Source organism: Chiloscyllium plagiosum, chromosome 9 (assembly GCF_004010195.1).
Source record: "Chiloscyllium plagiosum isolate BGI_BamShark_2017 chromosome 9, ASM401019v2, whole genome shotgun sequence".
Lineage (NCBI taxonomy): Eukaryota > Metazoa > Chordata > Chondrichthyes > Orectolobiformes > Hemiscylliidae > Chiloscyllium > Chiloscyllium plagiosum.
Window position 1 is genome coordinate 1607111 of NC_057718.1, and position 8225 is coordinate 1615335.

Sequence of the window (8225 nt, forward strand, 5' to 3'; positions counted from 1 at the left end):
TTCACTTTGTTTACCTGATCTGAACCTGTTATAATCTTGCGCAGTTATATTAAATCTCCTCTCAATCTCCTTTGCTCCACCCATGAGCATACAGATTAGGAGCAGGAGTAGGCCTGTCAACCCCTTGAGCTTGACCATTCAACAGGATTATGGCGAATCTGATTATTCTACATTCTCCCATACCCACAATGACCTTTCACCCCTTGCTTATCAAAGGGGAACAAGCCTATTTTTTCCAACCTATCCAAATAGCTGAAATCTCCCATCTCAGGAGCCATTCCGATATATCTTCTCTGTGGATTCTCATGGACCCTTCCATCTTTCCTAAAGTGTGTTTGATGCATTACTCCAGTGTGGATCCGAATGATACATGGGGCCAAACATCCATTAGTAGGAAGACAGTGAAATGGGAAGGTGTGTTCATGTTGGTAGGACAGATGGTGGCAGTAATATGTAATGGGGGTGGGGGGGTGGGGGGGTGTGAATAGACAGGTGGTGGTAGATGATAGATAGAGAGGGCAGACAGGCATTGCTAGGATGAGGGATGTGGGCAGAGAGCATAAAGATGTAGATTAGAGTTTGTGTTGAGGTTAGGAGAGGGTGTGGGGAAGATGGGCTTCATAGCACAGAGGGTGCCAGAATGGTAATGGCAGGAGAGACAGTACAGGTGAGCATCATATGATGTTGGGGTGTTGAAGGGTATTAGTAGGATTTGGAGGGAAGGGCATTAGGATGGGGGTAGAAATTAGCTTTTGTAGCATGGTTGGGAATAGATGTGTGCTGATAGCACAGATGAAGCAGACAGCTGTCAGAAGAATGTGTGGGGAGAAGTGCAGATGGAAATTGATAATGGTTGTGGTGAGTGAATTTAACATCCCATATATTAACTGGGACACCCTTGGAGCCAGGGGTTTGGATGGGGGGAGATTTGTTAGGTGCGTCCAGCAGGGTTTCTTGAAGAAATATGTAAACAGTTCAAATAGGCAATGAACCCAGCCAGGTGATTGAAGTTTTAGTGGGGGAGCATTTTGGGAACAGTGACCATAAACCCATAAATTTTAAGTTATTTATGAACAAGGACATGAATAATCCTTGGGTGAACGTATTATATTGGGAGAAGTTTAACTATGACAATTTTAGGCAGAAACTGAGAAATGTCGATAGGGGTGGCTGTTTGAGGGTAAATTCACATCTCGTATGTGGGAATCTTTTAAAGACCAATTAATTAAAGTTCAGGACCTGCATGTTCCTATGAAATGGAGGATAAAGATGGCAACATTTGGGAACCTTTGATAACAAGAGAAATTTTGAGGTTAGTCAGAAAGAAACAGAGGCATAAGTAAGGTTTAGGAAAGTGAAGACAGACAGAGCCCTCAAGGAGTATAAGGAAAGCAGGAAAGAACTCAAACATGATTTAGGAGGGCTGAAAGGGGCCAGGAAATAACATTGGTAAATAGGATTAAGGAAAATCCTAGGGCTTCTTATACAGGTATAAGAAGTAACTAGGGGAAAAGATAGGTCCAGTTACTAACAAAACAGGTAACTTATGCTTGGAGCAAGAGGATGTGGGTGAGGTCCTTAGTGAATACATTGCATTGGTATTCACAACGTTGAAAGACATGGGTGAATGATGAGTCTCAAGAGGGGTATGTTGATATTCTATGGCATGTTGATATGTAAAAAAAGGTGTTGGTTGTTTTGAAAAGAATTAAGGTAGACAAATTCCTAGGAGCTGATGGGATCTATCCCAGAATACTGAGGGAGGTGAGTAAAGAAATCTGCTGGGACTTTCTGTGAAATCTTTGAATCATCTTTAGTCAGAAGAGAGCTCTTAGAGGCCTGGAAAATAATCAACCTTGTTCCCTTAGAAAAGCAATTAGTGATAGTTTGGGAAATTACAGGTTGGTGAGCCTTTTGTCAATGGTAGATAAATTATTGGAGAAGATTCTTAGGGACAGGTTTTATTCAAATTTGGAAAAATATGGACTTACTAGCAACAAGCAGCATGGCTTTGTGTAGGGGAAGTGGTGTCTCACAAACCTGCTTGGGTTTTTTGAGGAAGTGACAAAGATGGTTGATGAGGGCAGGGCAAGGAGTTATGTTTACATGGATTTTGACAAGATATCCCCATGGTACGTTGATACAAAATGTGAAGTCACCTGGGATCGCCTTGTGAGCTGGTAAGATGGATACAGAACTGGCTTGGTCAGAGAAGAAAAAGAGTAGCGGTGGATGGCATTTTTCTGACTGGAGATCCATGACCAGTTGTGTCCCACAGGGATAGGTGATGGGACCCTTGTTGTCTGTAGTATATATATACCATTTGGAGATGAATGTAGGTGTTCTGATTAATACATTTATGGATTACACAAAGTTTGGGTGGACCTGTCGGTAGTGAAAAGGATTACCAAAGCATATAGATTGGCTGGAGACTTGGGTAGAGAAATGGCAGATGGAGTTTAATCCAGTCAAATGCAAGGTGATGTATTTTGGGAGATCTAATGCAGGAGGGAAGTGTATAGTAAATGGCAGAAACTTCAATAGCATCAACATGCAGAGAGATCTAATTGTAAAGATCCACAATTCTCTGAAGTGGCGACAAGTGGACAAGGTGGTGAAGAAGGCATATGACATGATTACATTCATCATTCAGGGCATAGAGTGTAAAAACAAGCAAGTCATGGTGCAGCTATATAGAACTTTAGTTAGGCCACATTTGGAATATTGTGCACAGTTCTTGTCCCACATCACCAGAAAGCCTAACATATGATGGTCGGCTGAGGATCCTGGGATTGTATTCATTAGAGTTTAGAAGGTTGAGGGGAGATCAAATAGAAACTTACAAGATAATGCATGGCTTAGAAAGGGTGGATACTGGGAAGTTGTTTCCGTTAGGTGGGAAGATTAGGACCTGTGGGCATCACCTTAGAATTAGAGGGGGTCAATTCAGAATGGAAATGAGGAGACATTTCTTCAGCCAGAGAGTGGTGGGCCTATGAAATTCATTGTCACGGTGTACATGGAGGCCGAGACGTTGGGTGTCTTCAAGGTCGAGATTGATAAATTCTTGATCTCGCAAGGAATTAAGGGCTATGGGGAGAGTGCGGATAAATGGAATTGAAACACCCATCAGTTATGATTAAATGGTGGAGTGGACTCGATGGGCCGAATGGTCTTGCTTCCACTCCTATGTATTATGGTCTTATGTGGAGGCTTTGGAGAGGGTACAGAATCAGATTACCAGGATGTTGTCTGCTTTGGAGGGTATTAGATATGAGGAGAGATTATTATATAGAACAAAAATCTTGGTATGTTTTCACTTGAACAATGGAGGCTGGGGGCAACCTGATAGAATTTTACAAAATTATGAGAGACACAGATAGAATGGATTGTTGGAGTTTTTTTCCCCAGGGTTGAACTGTCAATTACAAGGGGTCATAAGTTTAAGTAAAAAGGGGAATGTTTAAATGAGCTGAGAGAGGCAAGGCTTTTTTACAGAGGGTGGGAAGTAGCTGGTATGCAAGAGGAGAAGGTGGAGGTGGATACAATATCAATGTTTAAGAGACATGTTGACAGATACTTGAAAGACAGGGAATAGGATGATACAGACTGTGTAGGGGCATAAAGATTTTAGTTTGGAAAGACATCATGTCTCAATGCAGGCTTAATAGGCTGCAGGGCCTGTTCGTTGTACTTTGTGTGGGGCAGACAGGAATAAGGTGGGGTAGCAATGAAGGTCTTAAATACATGATGTTATTTTTAAAACCAACACTAACTGTGGTTTGAAAGTCTCCTTAATACATGGAATCAAAAGCACACAAATGCCATTTTATGTGACTCAATAATAGGTAATTCCATACTCAAATAGTAAACTATCTAACTTGTACATAGAATCTACTTTTCTGGTGTAGTTTGCTACACTCGACATTCTGAAACATTGCCACTTGGTGGTGCTGTTAGTAACATTTGAAATCATGACGTCTCTAAGCAAGCAAAAATAAGATTTCATCCCAGGGAACACACCTAGAAATACAAGGTAATGTATATTGGGAGGATGAGAAAAATGATACCCACACTGAAGGGCAAGTGCAGAAAAACTTCAGGCTCAGAATTAAACACATAAGGGGAAGGAAAAGCTGGTGAAATCCTTTGAGGGAGTGCAGGGTGAGTCATTATGATACGATGAATAAGGTTTTCTCATTATAAAATTGGTGAAGATTATAACAGGAAACATTTTTAGAACTAACAAAATAAGACAAAAAGGGGTGAAAATTGAGTGTGAGACAAAGCTAGCTTTAAAGATGGTGAATAGTCCATGTTTCTACAAGTATTTAAATGGGTAAAAGAGTTATTAAAGCTACTCAAATGGAAACAAAATACATGACGTTGTAGGTCTGAAATAAAAATGGTCTGGTAGCATTTGTGGAGAAACAAAAGTAAAGTCAATTAGAATATTTAGATGGTTGTCCTGGATAGGCACAGACTCAATGGGCTGAAGGGACATTTTCTATGCTGGAGAGCTCTATGACTGTATGGCTCTACCCATTTCACCAGTTTCCTCATTTCTCCTCCCCCCACCTTTCCCCAGTTCCAACCTTCCAGCTCAGCACTGTCCTCATGACCTGTCCTACCTTCCTATCTCCCTTCCCACCGATCCTCTCCACCCTCCCCTCTGACCTATCACCTCCATCCCCACCCCCAATCACCCATTGTACTCTTTGCTACCTTCCCCCAACCCCCCTCTCTGACCTATCACCTCCATCCCCACCTCCATTCATCTATTGTACTCTTATGCTACTTTCTCCCCACCCCATCCCCCTCTCATTTATCTCTCCACCTTGGAGGCTGCCTGCCTCTATTCCTGATGAAGGGCTTTTGATTTTCCTGCTCCTCGGATGCTGCCTGACCTGCTGTGCTTTTCCAGCACCACTCTGTTCTAAACCCTGACTCTACCCATCCCCCTGCAGAAAGCTTCAACATTGATCTTGAGTTTATATCACGCTACATGAAACCCCACCACACGGTTCTGTACTGTCATTACTGTCCTGTTTTAACACCATCACCTTGATAACTTGTTGTGGCCTCTCTACCCTAATTAGTTTGAATTTGTTTCTTTAATAGACCCTCAGAATGTGACTTTATACCTATCATGTTATTCCTGTCACTTAGTTTGTCTCCAGCATCACAGTTTTAAAAATGTTTTCTAATTATCTGTCTGCCTCAATTAATTGGATTATAGGTAATCTCTTCAATTCCTATTCAACTAGTGACACTTTACTCACACTCTAACATTCTGGTCACCTGCAGAGACTTACTATTCAACACTCCACTCACACCATTGTATGATTTTTTAAATCTCTCTGCCTATATATCCTGTGTCTGAATGCTTTTCTTTACTTCATCTGATGAAGGAGCAGCGCTCTGAAAGCTTGTAGTTTCAAATAAATCTGTTGGGCTAGAACCTGGTGTCGTGTGACTTCAGATCTTGTCCATCCCAGTCCAACACCAGCACCTAATTAAAGTAGATGTTTTGTGACTGGTATGACACTTCTTAGAACTGAAGGGAGCTGGAAAATGGTGATTTTAATATTGTTGACAAAAGGGGAAGGATCGAATGGAACAGAATGGTGAGGATGCCTAGAGTAAAAGATAAAATGAGTGGTAACGGTGATATAGGATACTATCTGGATCACCTCTGGGATAACATCTGGAGAGGTGTCCACAAATGTTGGAGAATTGAGCCTAATTGAACAGAGATCACACAAGCCAGATTGGGTAAAATTGACAAGCTGTTTATTGTAAACGATATCGCTGGAAGAGAAATTGATTAGGCTGACACAGAACTGACAGTGTGTACGGGTAGGTCAAGGATTCTCCTCCCTGAGCTGAGAAACCAGATTTTATAGGAATACAGTACAATGATGCTAATTAAAAATAGTGAAAATACTATGGTCAAGTAACCCAGTTACCATGGTGATAATCACAATGCAGTTATCAGAAGAATATCCTAAATGTAGATACAATGAGACATCCGGCAGCAACAACAGTTCTTAATGGGATCAGGAAATTCCAGCTCCCTTCGAGGGGAAGTGAGAAGGTCCCTCCCTTTTCTTGGCAGTAAGATGAGTGAGGTATTTTGGTGTCTCTCCGTCTGATCTGAGCTTTGTGTGGCTTTGGTATCACTGGAGTACGAGACTGCCCTTAAGGCTTTGGGAGAGCTGTGTTTATTGGGTCCAGGAAGCTTATTGCCAGTTTGTCTTGGGACGTGTATTCCCTGGTCTGCGAGTGACTATGGTCATGTCTGGTTTCCCTTATCAGCCTGTTTGGTCAGTGCTGAGACATTCTGGGTGTTTCTTGTATGGTTTGGACAGGCTTGGTTTCTGTGTTCTGTGTAGCCGTGCTGAGGGTAGGCAGAGGGCAGATGATCTTATCCCACAATAATGTTGTTTTTCTTTTCTTACATAAGAACATAGAGCTCAAGAACTAGGAGCTGGAGTAGGCCATTCAGCCCCTCAAGTCTGCGCCACTATTCAGTACAATCATAGTTCATCTCATCTCAGCCTCAAATCAACTTGCCTACGCATTCTCCATAACCTTCCACTCGTTAATAATTCAAAATCTCTCTATCTCTTCCTTAAATTTACCTAATGTTCCAGTATCCACTGCAGGCTATGATAGCACCTCTCCCTTTGAGAAAAATCATTTCTCCTCATCACTGTTTTAAATTGCTTAACAACCAAATCAAACTAAACTCATCCTAAAATATAACCTCTTGTTCTAGATTGCCCTACATGAGGTAACATTCTTTCTACGTATACTCTTGTATACTTCATTAGATCTGCTGTCATTCTTCTAAACTCCAGAGGGCATAAACCTAAATTGCTATATCTCTCTTCAAAAAAATCTGTCATTTCTGGGATCAGTCCAGTGAACTTCCTCTGAACTCCCTCCATTACAACTACATTCTCCTCAATTAAATGTGCGCAGTACTCCAGATGCAGTCTCACTAATGCATTTTACAGTTGCAGAAACACTTCCCTACTTTTATGCTCTATTTAGAGAATAGTATAGTCACAGAGTCATAGAGATGCACAGCACAGAAACAGACGCTTTGGTCCAACCCGTCCATGCCGACCAGATATCCCAACCCAATCTAGCACCCGGCCCATATTCCTCTAAACTCTTCCTATTCATTTACCCATCCAAATGCCTTTTAAATGTTGCAATTGTACCAGCCTCCACCACTTCCTCTGGCAGCTCATTCCATACACGTACCACCCTCTGCGTGAAAAAGTTGTCCCTTAGGTCTCTTTTATATCTTTCCCCTCTCACCCTAAACTTATGCCCTCTAGTTCTGGCTTCCCCCACCCCAGGGAAAAAAACTTTGTCTATTTACCCTATCCATGCCCCTCTTGATTTTATAAATCTCTATAAGGTCACCCCTCAGCTCCCAAAGCTCCAGGGAAAACAGCCCCAACCTGTTCAGCCTCTCTCTATAGCTCAAATCCTCCAACCCTGGCAACATTCTTGTAAATCTTTTCTGAACTCTTTCAAGTTTCACATCTTTCTGAGAGGAAGGAGACCAGAACTGCACGCAATATCTCAACAGTGGCCTGTACAGCCGCAACATGACCTCCCAACTCCCAAGTCCTAATAAATAAATACATATCAACATTTAGTTTGTACTCCTCATTACCTGCTGTACCTGCATACCCATTTGCCTACAATTCATCACGAGGATACCCAGATCCTTCTGCACCAATCTGAAGTTTATTTCCATTTAATTAATAAGTTGCCTTTCTATTCCTCTGAACAAAATGAAAAACCTAGTGAATTTGAGGTAACAGTCATGGGGTCATTTATTGACTGACTGGTGCCATTTGGATCACACAGAATCAAGGACTAGTGTGTAAATATCTGAGGACTTGCGTGTGTGTGCACGTGTGTGTGTACGTATGTATGTGGGTATGTGTGTGAGCACATGTGTGTACATGTGTGTGCATACCAGTGTGTGTGTGTACTGGTATGTATGTGTACATGTGTGTATGTGTGTGTGTATGTGTATGTACGTGTGTGTATGTACGTGTGTGTGTACTTGTTTGTGTACTTGTGTGTTTGTGTGTACATGTGTACCTGTGTGCGTGTGTGTGTATGTGTGTACCTGTGTGCGAGTGCGCGCGTGTGTGTGGGTGTACATGTGTGTGTGTGTGTGTCTGTGTGTGGAT

The 8225-nt window shown here is 42.0% G+C and overlaps 1 protein-coding gene across 1 annotated transcript in view; it reads left to right on the top strand.

The window, feature by feature from the left end:
* LOC122553148 (adenylate cyclase type 8-like) overlaps positions 1-8225 on the top strand; it is a 137412-nt gene that overhangs the window by 47831 nt on the left and 81356 nt on the right. The window lies entirely within an intron of this gene.